Source organism: Chiloscyllium punctatum, chromosome 38 (assembly GCF_047496795.1).
Source record: "Chiloscyllium punctatum isolate Juve2018m chromosome 38, sChiPun1.3, whole genome shotgun sequence".
Lineage (NCBI taxonomy): Eukaryota > Metazoa > Chordata > Chondrichthyes > Orectolobiformes > Hemiscylliidae > Chiloscyllium > Chiloscyllium punctatum.
The window spans coordinates 40,771,102-40,784,415 of NC_092776.1; positions in this window are offsets into that span (position 1 = coordinate 40,771,102).

Below are 13,314 nucleotides of genomic sequence, written 5' to 3' on the forward strand. Positions count from 1 at the left end.
TTCCCTGGAATGTCGGAGGCTGAGGGGTGACCTTATAGAGGTTTACAAAATTATGAGGGGCATGGATAGGATAAATAGACAAACTCTTTTCCCTGGAGTCGGGGAGTCCAGAACTAGAGGGCATAGGTTTAGGGTGAGAGGGGAAAGATATAAAAGAGACCAAAGGGGCAACATTTTCACGCAGAGGGTGGCACGGGTATGGAATGAGCTGCCAGAGGATGTGGAGGGGCTGGTACAATTGCAACATTTAAGAGGTATTTGGACAGGTATATGAATAAGAAGGGTTTGGAGGGATATGGGCCGGGCGCTGGCAGGTGGGACTAGATTGGGTTGGGATATCTGGTCGGCATGGATGGGTTGGACTGAAGGCTCTGTTTCTGTGCTGTACATCTCTATGACTCTATGATCATAGTGAATGTCTCAGCAGGTTTAATGGTGAACTCTTGTTCTTATTCTCATATGTTCCTATTGATATCTGAAATCTGTCATTTGCTTGCACAGCTGCTCACCATCAGGGTACCAACATCCATGCTGATCTTCACCTTCAGTGACTGAAGACACTGGCACTCTTACACTCTTTGATCACTTCCCTCTGCAATGAGACCATGACCTTCTGACCCTCAACTTCCAAATTTCCAAGTCTATGCCTAGAACATCCAACCACCCTGTTCTTTCCACTGCATAATACCCTAGACTAATCCCCAGGCATGAATTACTGAGACTAGCGACAATGCTCTGAACAAAGCCTACAATACCCAGGGATTGACTACAGCCGAAGCACCCCTCCACTTCCCCAAACCAACTGTAGCTGAAGATCCCAAGACTGACAGTGTCATATCATTACCCCACTGACCCTCCCTTTTACCAGTTTTATGCCATCAGCCACAGCCACCCTTTCTTTATTGCTTTCTAGATACTCTTCAGCTGTTGCCAATCTATTTGGCAATTGCACCATATGCTGCTCTTCTTCCAGAAGCTCCTCCCTTTGCCATTAGCCAGTAAGATGGTCCTGGGAGACAGCAGATCTTCTTCTGCTTGGCTGACTGTACTTTAAGAATTTACAGCACAAGGGATTGCAAATAATGTTTTAAAACCATATTACACAAACAAAAGTGCCAGTCATGAGGTACATGCCCACCTTCCATTGCTAGACTTTGATCAAGTGGACATCACTGACTAGGCCAGCATTTATTGTTAGCCCAAATTAGCAAGAGGATATTGAAGAGTTAACCACATTGTTGTGGGTCTGGAGTGATATGTAGGCCAGCCCAGGTAAAGATGGTCAATTTTGTCTCCATAAAGAAATTAAAGGACCATGTGGGGCTTTAACAACAATTGACAGCAATTACAGTCATCATTTGGTTAGCTCTTTGCTAAATTCAAGTTTCGCCATTTGCTCTGGTAGAATTGGAACTAACATCCCCAGAATATAAGCATGGGAATACTAGATTATTACTTTTGTTATATTACCACTACAACATCACCTTCGCATTATCTGATGCAATGAGTTTTTCAAATAGATAAAATGCAGTTGGGAAGGTAAAGTCAATTGCAGTAAGTTGAGGTTTTAATGAGATGCTAATACATGCAGGAAATCTTCTCAAATCCTGCTGACAAGTAAGTTAATCTACCACATGAGGGGAAAGAACTTGATTGTTGAGATTTATCAAGATGGGGAGAATCTGATTTTTGCTTCTTGAATGATTAGGTTTACTCACCTGCTGTCTTTCTCAGCTTATAAGGTACCAGAAAATCATACAAATTTTGGAAAAGAGTAAAGGAAGGAAATAAAATGAAACTAAGAATATACAAATCAGCAAGGTTAGCTAATTTTCAGTGAAGGCAAGACAAGAATGGAAAAGGCTCAGAAGTATTGAGATGAAGAAGAGTTAATAGTTTTGTTTGGGGAAAAATAAAAAGGAGTATTATTTGGCCATTATTCCTGATGAGTCAATGGGTAAATATATTATACAGTGTGCAATTTGATCACAGAAATAAGTTGCATACTAGGTTTGGTTGCTGTCTCTGCTTTACACTGTATTGATTGTTTAAACCTGGAACAAGCTCAGTATTAGCAATTCAGGATTAGAGAAGAGAGCAAAAGCCAGTAACAATCCAGCAATCATTACTAGAAATTGAACCAGAGGACACAGTTTCATTTACATTTCTAAAGTTTACTTCATTAAATTGAAGACAAGTTTGAGACTTTCCATTCTCCCTTTCAAGCCCAGTGTCATGCCACAAGTGAACATAAAAAAAATCTGCATTTTATAGAAATCGTACCATTGGTCATCATTGCCCTCCCATTTCAAGACTTACATACTTACACTAAGTCTAGAACTGTAATTCACAATCAAAGTATAAAATTTGGAAATTCTAGAATGAACCATGGAATTTTTCTCCAACACAATTGCAGAACAAAAGGCAATAATTAACAATAGATGGTGACAATAGCTTTGGTAATATATAAAATGGCTTAGTTTCCTTACTTTAAACCAATTTGTCTCAACATACTGAACATAACAAACAGACAGTTATCTGAATGTACCAAATATTTGTAAGATAATTGTGCAGTGCAGTGAAAGTAGAATGGAAACATTGAAAAAGACTCAGCACTCAAATATTTGTCTCTATGAATACAGCAAATTTGATCTGAAATGTTTGCGCCATTTATTTGCAAAGAAACATGCAAGGAATACGAAATGACTAAAATAACATCACTTTCTCTGGTGAGCTTAGAGATACAGCAGTTGTTTTTGAACAAAAGATGTAATCAATCAAAAACTCCCTTTCACAATATTACTGCTATCAGGAACATGGCAAAATAAAGGTACCCAGGGGGAAGGAAGACAGGCTGGAGTGGATAGAGTTCAATATACTAAATGATTTGTCTTTGATATTGCTGATTCTGTCACAATCAAGTCTAGAGGGGCAATGAAATGCCTTTTCTTTCATTCTGAAGGTTGGGATAAACAAGAGTCTGAATTTTTAAAAAAGATGTTTTGTTTTCAATTCAATATCTACTTGCCAAAAAATAGACAGCCAAACCTTGTGAATTTTCAGCAGTTTGATCTTTTATTTTAATAAACGCTCATTTAAGTTAAAAGGATAAGCATTATTACAACTGAAACCCACTCATATGCAGACGCAATCGTAGGGGTGTAAATGGAGTCAGATCAGAGTTCACACACCCGTGGTTCCTGGAAGCCATTGGCCATTTCAGTTGTCAGCAATCTTCACTTAAATTCCAATCTGATAAGTCAGGTCTGCTCTCCCTATATTTCTTTTGTGTAGCCAGGTATACCATATGGATATACAGGTCAGAAAGCCTTTATCCAAAAACCTCAGGTCAATTAGTTTTCAGATAAAAAGATACTTTCAAATACACTCATCCCTTATAGATCCACTTGGATGTGTTCACATCCATCAAACCTTTTGAAAAATACTTTGCTCAAATACAAAAGTGAAGCTTTTCTTTTTCAAAAGGATGAGGGGGACTAGATCGGAGCTGTAGACAGGCTGAGTTTGGAGCTTTAGAAACAAGAATCACTTTTAGGTCCAATCTTGTGAGATGGAACCCAGAGAGAGAAGATAGCAGACGGATAGCATTGACGAGATGAAATGCAGACTAGGCAATCACATTGCAGAACACCTATGTTTTGCCTGCAAAAATGACCTTGGTTTTGATCAGTGCAGATTCACTAGCCTTTTCTATCCTGCAGGCTGCTATGACTCTATGAGTCTATGGCAGACATTTGCCTCTCACAGTGAGAATGGTCCTTTCTAAACAGCTTCATGACAAGCAAAGGAACTTGCACCACCCGTCTCCATTATTGGAACCTCAGTTCAAATCCTCCCAGTATGACATTCTATGGATCCTAGGTCACAGAACATGTGCACAAATTCTAGCATTGTTGTTAGCTGTTTAAATGTTTTGGTTCACACTTACCATAGAGATTGGAGAGAAAGGATTGGGATCTGTGCTGGCTGTGCAGTGATCAGTTTATGCCTACCTCTTTAGTCTGATGTCCACATCCCTGTCTGCACTAACAGTTACCTCCCTGATGGTGTCATCTTTCCTTGTTTTAGGTGTCTAATCTTTCCTTATGATCTGCAAGGTGTGATCTGGTTTCAAAGGAAGATAATGGAGTTCTGTCACTCTTAAATGTCTTCAACTCCATCCAAATGTTCCCATCCCTCGTCACTTCAACAAGGTCATCCTTCAACTGTCTATGCCAGTTGATTTGAGGGATCCGGGAGGAAAGTGGTATTGAACAATTCAGTGATACATAGACCAGGTTCTCTGCTTTGATTTGACTGCACTCATAAAACCTCTGTTCGAGCTGTGATAAGTTACTCCTGTCCCCACAAATGCTTTCAAAACCACAAAGATTGACCACATAGTTCTTTGACCATCTGCATCTCTCCCCAATATTTTCCAATGGGCTTTCCCACATAAGGGAAATTCCTTTATAAACGCTGAGACCCCAGGATGCCATAACCAGTTGTATGTCCTCAATCAAGTATTCAATCACCAGATAATCAAGTGTTTCAAATCTTCCCTGAATCTGTATGGCTTCTTATTCATTGGCAAGTGGAATGTCACCCAGGAATACCAGCTCATTCTACCACAGTATCAATGGATACACATGGGAGGTCTTTGCCTGGATGAATTAAAGAGTTTTTATTCCACTCAAACCAAGTCTTCTCAAATATTAAGGGAACATTGGGCTAACACCAGAAAAACAGAGTGTTTACATTGGATTAAGCCTGTAGTTCACATCTCTGTTGAAGAATCCTTTATCTATCTCTCTCCATGAAGCTTTAGATGGACAAAGACCCTCCTCTCTCTGGAGAGGGTCTGTAGGTAGTACTGGGTTTCCCTCCTCTTTCCCCTGTTCATATCGTCATTTGCTGCTGAAGACTCCTTCACAATATTGTTAAAATGTTTCAACAATGCCTCTGTGTAAATTATACGTACATTCATTTATTTTTGGTTTTAATATGCAGGTTGCAATGTAACTAACCTTACTTTAATATAACTGATGTTTACTTTTTGCTGAATTGTTCCTAATCCTCTCTCTGAGTCAGAAGGTCATGGATTCAATGGAAGATCATAATCGAAGCTGACACTTCATTGCAATCTGAAGAAATACTGCAATGTCAGGGATTCTGACCTTCAGGCAAGACAACAATGATTCATTCAACCTTTTCCCTTAAGTGTGATGAATAATAATGATTCTTGAACTCAGAGCTTGGAAAATGAGCCAGGTGAATCACAATTGCAGTTGAACGTTTGGCATAATAGCTTCAGAAGGACAAGAGGTCTTTGGAGAGGAAACAAAACTATGGTCATAGTTTTTGGGAAGAAGGATTAAGGTTGTGTTGAAAAAACTGGGGGAAAAGATTTCCTTCAAACAGAGAAGGGAAAGAGAAAATTCAATAAAGATTTTTAAAAGCATGCATGGATTGTATGGGATAAATGAAGAGAAGTTTTTTTTCCCATTGGATGATGGATAACTAGAGGGCACAGATTTAAAGCGAATGAAAAAAGAAACAACAGTATCATGGGGAAAATCAGTTTTATGCAATGAGTGTTTAGAATTTGGATTGGAACTGACAGGAAGGGTGTTAAACATATACAGAGATTCAGTAATTGCCTCCAGAAGAGATTTCTATAAATGCTCGCAAAAGGGAAAAAAAAGGTAGGATATTGAGGAAAGAGCAGAGGAGCAGGACCAACTAGATTGTTCTGTAATGGGGCTACTGCAAATTTGATGGATCAAACTGCACTATTCTGTAATTCTGCCTCAGATGTACTAAGAAGTTCTCTCTTCAGAAATATTATGATGACCTTCAAACTTGAAATGAATGGAGATGTTCATTCATCATGGTCTCCCTCTTTTTCACACAGCTTTTGACTTGACTTGCTCTCCATTTGCTGTGCCATCAATGGTTGGATTGATTGACAGCCCATTGTTTTCTTCACAATAGCAATTATCATGTTGGGACCCAGGTTAATGTGATTCAGAAATTGTTGCTGCACAGTTGCCCAAGAACAAAACTACTGATTTATGTAAGTTTTCAGTCTGCGTTTAAATGAAGGCAGCAATCAAAAGTCAGCAGGTTTACTAGTAACTCCTATTTTTTAGTAAGTGTAGATTGCATCTAGTTTGTAATTAGTGGAAATGGAAGGGCATGGGCTTCAGCTAGAAAGCAGGAAGTGAATTCTGAGTGTAAGATCAGCCAGGATCACATTGAATGGCAGAACAGACTTGAAAGAACAAATTACCTGCTCCTGCTCCCATCTTTGATGTTTCTATTGGTATTAATTTGATTTTAAATAATTACTTCATTTACTCCAAGAAGAAGTCAACACCAAGAAAAAGATGACAGGTTAGTATGACAGGTTTTTATGGATTCAACCCAAAGTGTATGGATTTCACCAGAGAGCAATACAATCATCACACAAAATGTCATAACTGCAGTGAAGAGATTTTATATGAAAAGCAATGACTCATGGCTCACCAAAATTAAAGTAGAATACTTTGGATGCTATAATTCTGGAAATTAGCAAGAGCCCAATGAACAAAATATTTCCTTATAGCTCACTAAACACTTTATCATTCATGCTAACAATTCTTCAGTATTTTTGCAATTGTATTTGAGGACTACGAATTTTATTCTTGTAAAATGTGCTAATTTCTGTTAGTGGAGATTCAATTTACGGAGGATGAAGTGAGTGAGGATGAAGGGATTTGAAAAAGTGCATAAATCAGCATCGGTGATTAACCAACGTCTCTGTCAAGAGAAGTAAATGGGACATCTGTCAGTGGTTCCTTCATCCAGGCAAGGAGGGCTTTGGTATCATTCAAGTTAGCTTGTGGAGATTAAGTACTTCTCTATGCATTAGTCATTACTCGAAGGATTTAACCAACCACATCCAGTTTTAAGATTGCAGTTCTGAGTAAGAAACCCTTTTTGCAGTGTCTCTGGAGTGTCTGAATGCTGATGAAATGCTCAGAGATACCGTGAGGAGTAACAGAAACTGAGAGAAACACAACTAACTAATAGAGAAAAAAAATGTTTCCTGCAAATCAAGAAACTTTTGTGTGGGGAGAAACAGAGTGAAAGTTTTGTGTCAATTGACTTTTCATCACAATGGGGTGAACCTCACCATCTATTGACAGTGTCTTTCAAATCAAATCTTGTGGAGGGTTTCCCTCCATGAGGCCCAGGAAGCTTTCTCATGCTATTGTCCTATCTTGTGTCATTAACTAGGTTCTACACCTCATCGTACCTGTCAGACCCAATACTAGTCAAATTCTCCAACTCACTGTAGCCAGAGGCATTCACCACAACTGGAATATCCCAGGATAGATTAATATCCATGGTTCCAGCATGATAATTAAAAGGCTATTGCACACCCAGTCAAGCACTGGATGTCTGAAGCTGCCCTGTGTGTTTTGGCTGAGAAGGGGGGAGTTGGATCTGGAACCAGACATCTGGAGGATCTCGTGGCTGGGATGATGCAGAGGAAGGCTGTCCTCTTCCCCCAGGACTGATCGATGAGGCCATGACACAAGACCCTGCTAGCCTGGTCCAAGATCACCAACCTGGTCAGTGCAGTCTCAGCTGCCTGGAGGAATGCCCAGCAACGCAAGAAGACAGTCAATGACTTTTTCAGCTCAATCCATTAAATGCTCCTGTTAGCTTACAATCAGTCTATTTCTGTGGCTAGACAGACCTCCCACCCGTCCTCTTGACTTCTTTTCCTCTTGACACTCATGACCTGTTCTACCTGTCCATCTTCCTTCCCATCTATCCACTCCACCCTCCCCTCTGACCTATCACCATCACCCCCACCTCCATTTACCTATTGGACTCTCAGCTACCTTCCCCCAGTCCCAACCTGCTCCCATTTATCTCTCCACCCCCAAGGTTCTCAGCCTCATTACTGATGAAGGGTTTTGGCCCAAAACATTGAATTTCCTGCTCCCCAGATGCTGCCTGACCTGCTGTGCTTTTCCAGTACCACATTCTCAACCTCCCATCAATGCTCATAATCAATCACACTTACAATTACATACAAAGTCTTCCCCGATTCATCTTGCCTAGCTCAAACTATGCACTTCCACTAACCCCTAATCCTTCATGCCCTCTGTGTCACCCACTCACTTACTCAGATCATCTCACCACCTTTTCCCCATCTGCACCCAACAGTAACAGCTGTGCCACCCACTTTTACCACACTCAGTCCCTCTTTTTCTTTCATTCCACACAAAAATGACCCATAACAGAGCAAGGACAAGTGGTGGTGAATGCTTATCGCCTCACCCATTATGAGGAAAGGATTTTGGTGTGGGTCAGCAAACACCATGGCTACTCCTGTCGCGATGCAGAAACCTCCATGTCCCACAAACCAAGTAAGAAACTTGTTCACTGTTGTCCGACTCTCCCATTGCCCACACTGCACAATTAATATGAAGATGTCACAATGTTTATCCTTTGGTCATGATGTTTTGTCTTTTGTGTCCTGCAGGCACCAGTTGGATGCCTACAGTGGTTGTCATCAAGAAGACCAGCTCAAGACAGTTTTTCCTCTACCTCTCAGGAAGAGGGTCTAGATGCCTCAGGGAAAACAGTGTTAAGGCTGCCTCCTGCACACCACTTCCCACAACCCCACCCCCACCCTCCCAGCTCAAATATTGAAATCATGGTGGGTATATTTTTTAGATTGGAGTCAGGAACACTTGCCAATGAGAACCTTACTGTCTTGTCTCTGGAACTGGCCATGAAAGAAATGCCCCAAGGTTACTGGCACCTGGAGAACTGCTGAAGACCAGACACCTGTTCAGACCCATGGCACCAGCAAAGAGGGATTTCACCAACATGCACAGGCAGACAAAGGAGCAGCAGGCAGGTTTGTCGGGAGTATTGGACAACCTGACACAGCATCAGGCTGCCTCAGAGTCCAGGAATCTGCTGGATATACACAGGGATCTACAGTGCATCGCTGTCATCTTTGATGCTTAGAATCAATCACCCTCGGTGCCCCTTCCTCACAAGGAGACAGTGCGATGCCAGTTGGCACGCAGCGGAAGGAGGAACCATATACAGACCCCCAGATGCCGCCTCTCAGAACACTCTAGAGGTGGCCAGGTCTCCCTCTCCACCCTGTTTAGCACTGTCACTCCTGTGGGAGTACCTGCCAAGGACAGGATACATATCTGGGACCTCTAGACAAAACCATCTGCAGGGGTCAACCAAACCTCTAAGCCCAAGAGACTCCACTGTGAAAGATGTTCCCTCCATTCCAGCTTCAGAATCCTGGACTGCAATAACATGTGGTGAGTAAGTGAGTGGGTGGCATATAGATGGTACACGAAACAGGTCACTGTAAGTATATTATTATATTTGTTGATTTATGTCCTCTTTTCCCTAACATCTGTGCAATGTTGAAGGTATAGAGCCCATCCACCCATATCACTATGCAGTCTTCCATGCTTTGAAATGTGCAGTGTGCTGCTTCTGTACCATGTGCAGCCATTAGTTAAATTGCAGGTGACTGGTACTTTGGCAACTAGGCTCCCTCCTTCCAGGTAGACAGACATGCATCAGGGGCATTAGTGTGATTCATTCATTATCTTGCATGATATGATCAGGAAAGCTTGTGCCACCAATTTGAACATAGCACAGTAATCTAATGCCTAAGAATCACAAAGTGTAGTACATTTACAAATGTATTTCAGCTTCAGTGAATGAGTGTCTGTGTAATGGTGTTGCCGTTTGAAGTGTCCCACATCATTCAAATTTGAAGAACCTTCCTTCACTATAAGCCCCTCTGGATCTCAGCGTAATGACTCAAATCCCCATGACGGAGATCCCCACCCTCTCTCCTGCAGCAGTGACCCATTTGAACCCCACAATGACTTTTAGTGGACAGAGCCCCCAGGACTGACGATGGCCAATTCCCTTGAGTGACTTAGCCAGACAGCACTAAACGATGAGGGACCAGGCCCTGGACTGCTTTCTGTACAGCTGTGTGACTTTTTTCCCATGACTCCCTGGACTGGTTGCACTGCAGTCACACAGCTGTTACCAGCATTTTCACTGTGCTGTAGCACCTTGACTGATATCAGAGGCTGCCCATGACTTACTGCGCAGGACTCCCTGACTGAAGGGTCTCACTCCAGACCTGACTGAAGACTGCTCCCCATAGACTTTGAGACGTGGCCGTTTACTTGCAGCACACACAGTGTGCTGGCCTCATACACGACTGGTGCAGTGTGACATTGACATAGTATGACTGAGTATAGCGACATGTCCGCCACTTTGATGAATCCTGATCAGCATTACAAACTGCCTGGCTTTGTGTCTGTGCTAAACTGCAAAACAAAATAGAAATTCTCAGTGTTTGCAGGTGTGTTTGTGTGTGTGTGTGTGTTTGTGTGTGTGTGTGTGTGTGTGTTTGTGTGTGTGTGTGTGTTTGTGTGTGTGTGTGTGGTGGACCAGGCTAGGCAGGGATGCCACATGCATTCAGATAGGTGTGAGGAGAGTGTGAGCAGCTATGAAATGTTCGCGAGTTCAGTCTGTGAGCTGCAAACCTGTCCCTTCTCACACATGTCCTTGCTTCAGCATCCCAATGATAGGTGTTGGTGTTCTCCAAGGTTGAGTATGACAATGCAGAAACATACTTGTAAGTATATTAGTAATGTGCTATGATGATGTAGGGAAGTTGACACATATTAGATGCCAGCATCTGTGGATATGGGGTGTGCGAAGCTGCTGCCCAAGGAGAATTCCTTAAGACATTGGTGACAAATGTCCAAGATGAAGCAAGCAGTGAGCTTGAGTTGCGAGGTACCCATTCAGAGTTTCATGTTGGGATTCTAAACATCCAGTTTCTATCTGGGCTGGTGATAGAGTCAGAGAGTGCATGGTAATGTGGCAGTATTGAGTAAAAGTGAGATTGTTGAGGAACAATAATCCTTGATAATAGGCCTCTCACTGCTCACTGATGAGAATCTTGTCTCCATAACCAGAGCTTAGTTGGCAAATGTGACGCGTCACTCCTGACATTGAAAAAGGTGTCAGTCAATTCTCATGCAATTCTTCCAAATTTCTCATGATAGCACATGTCTGTCAGGGCCTAGCAATATTCTGCTCAATGGTTCTAAAGGAGCAACAGAAGCAAGAAGTGTTAATTTTATTTTTCATTCTTCACAGATATTGCCACACCTCCTGAGCATTTCCATAGCTTAGTGTTTTAGTTCTAAGTTTCAGATTGCACTGTAGTTTGTTTTTATAACTCAGCAGCCTCCCTCTGGCTGTCCTCTGATTGAGACTCAAAACCCATCATGTGCAGGACAAACATAGTGTACAAGATTCCATGCAGGGACTGCACGAAACACTTTATAGGACAAACAGGCAGACCAACAGCCATCTAGATTCATGAACATTAACTAACCACTAAATACTACAACCAGCTATCCTCAGTTCTATACAAGGGCCACAAATTTGACAGGGACAACACAACCAATCATAGGACAAGCCAAACAGAGGACAGCCAGAGAATTCCTAGAAGCTTGGCACTCATCCACAGACTCCATCAATCAACACATTGACCTCGACCCATTATACCAACCACTGCAATAAACAACCAGAACCAGCAACCAGAAGCAGCAGGAATGAATCTAAATAAATTCCAACCACCACAGTACAGCAGCGGCTCACAGGAGGCTCCACAGCACTGAGGATGTCACCCAGCAAGGGGGCAAAATGTCTGCAAACCAACTTCCCAGCTCGGTGAACATACCCATAACTGCAGCCCGCACCGAGCTACAAACCCTTACCTTGATCAATATATTTCTTTAATGCACAGGTAACATGCTTATTAAATGCGATGTACAATGTACAATTTCACCCTGAAGCTAATTCTCATCATGTTATGGATACAGGTCAATGAAGACTCAGGTGATATCTATCCTCTGCCAGCTGATATCCAGTTTCTGTCACTGATACAAGCTCCGGCCGTTACATGAAACTGGAAATGGTGAGATTTTATAAAGTAAACACATCTTCTGTACTTTCCCAAAGTTTCTAAACTTATCAGAAATAAGGCTGTCATTAATTAAGAATATTCTGACATATGTATAATTCAAATTATAATTTGAATTTCCTTTGCACAATTGTGTTTCCTGCATTTTTCTTTTTGTCTTTAGTACAAAATAAATATAACTTTAGTAAGATGTACAAATGTCAGATAAAAGCTTATTAAATATCTTTTATTGCAGTTCCTTTGTATCTTGTACATTTGGTTAAACCAAGTATATATTTTGTTTTCTGATTTACAGCACCTGCAGTTCTTTCAGCTATTATATATTTCAACATATGTTTAGTTTTCTGCCACCATCCACTTTAAGGGTGGGGCCTGTTGGCCCAGTGTGGTAAAGGTAAAAGAAAACTTTCTAGTTTAGGTGGGAGGTGTCTGTATTGAACAATAAGTTGGTGAACAATAAGAAAATTAGGAATTTCAACATGTGGCTAAGAGATTGGCATGGGAAAGAGGGATCCCATTTCATGGGGCATTGGCATCAGTTTTGGAACCAGGGGGATCTGCACCGATGGGAGGGTCTCCACCTGAACAGATCTGGAACCAGTGTTCTAGAGAAAAGGATAAATAGGATGGTCACTAGGACTTTGAACTTGTGAGTGGTGGGGAAGGGGAAGGGAAAGCCACAGGGAATATGGAGTCAGGTATGGAGGCAGGTTAGCATGTGTGCAGGGTTTAAGTTCAAGGCAGACTAAGAATGAAGCAAAAAGGAAGGATAACTTCGGACATATTACTAGAGATTTTGGAAATCATGAGGATAAGAAAATTAACCTTAAGGCACTTTACCTGAATGCTAGTAGTATTTGTAACAAAGAAGATGAATTTAAGGTACAAATCATCATGAATGATTATGAAATGGTAGGCATCACAAGACATGGTTGCAGTAGTTCAGGACTGGCAGTCAAACATCCAAGGATTTACAACTTACAGAAAAGACAGGGAGGTGGGCAGAGGTGGCGAGGTTGCCTTGTTAGTTAAGAATGAAATTAAATCTATGGCACTGAATGAGATAGGGTCAGATGATGTGAAGTCTGTGTGGGTGGAGTTGAGGAACTACAAGGCAAAAAATACATAATGGGAGTTATGTACACACCTCCCAGCAGTGGTCAGGACCAGGGACACAAGATGTACCAGGAAATAGATGTCAAAAAGGCAAAGTCACAGTGATCATGGGGGACTTCAATATGCAGGTGGACTGG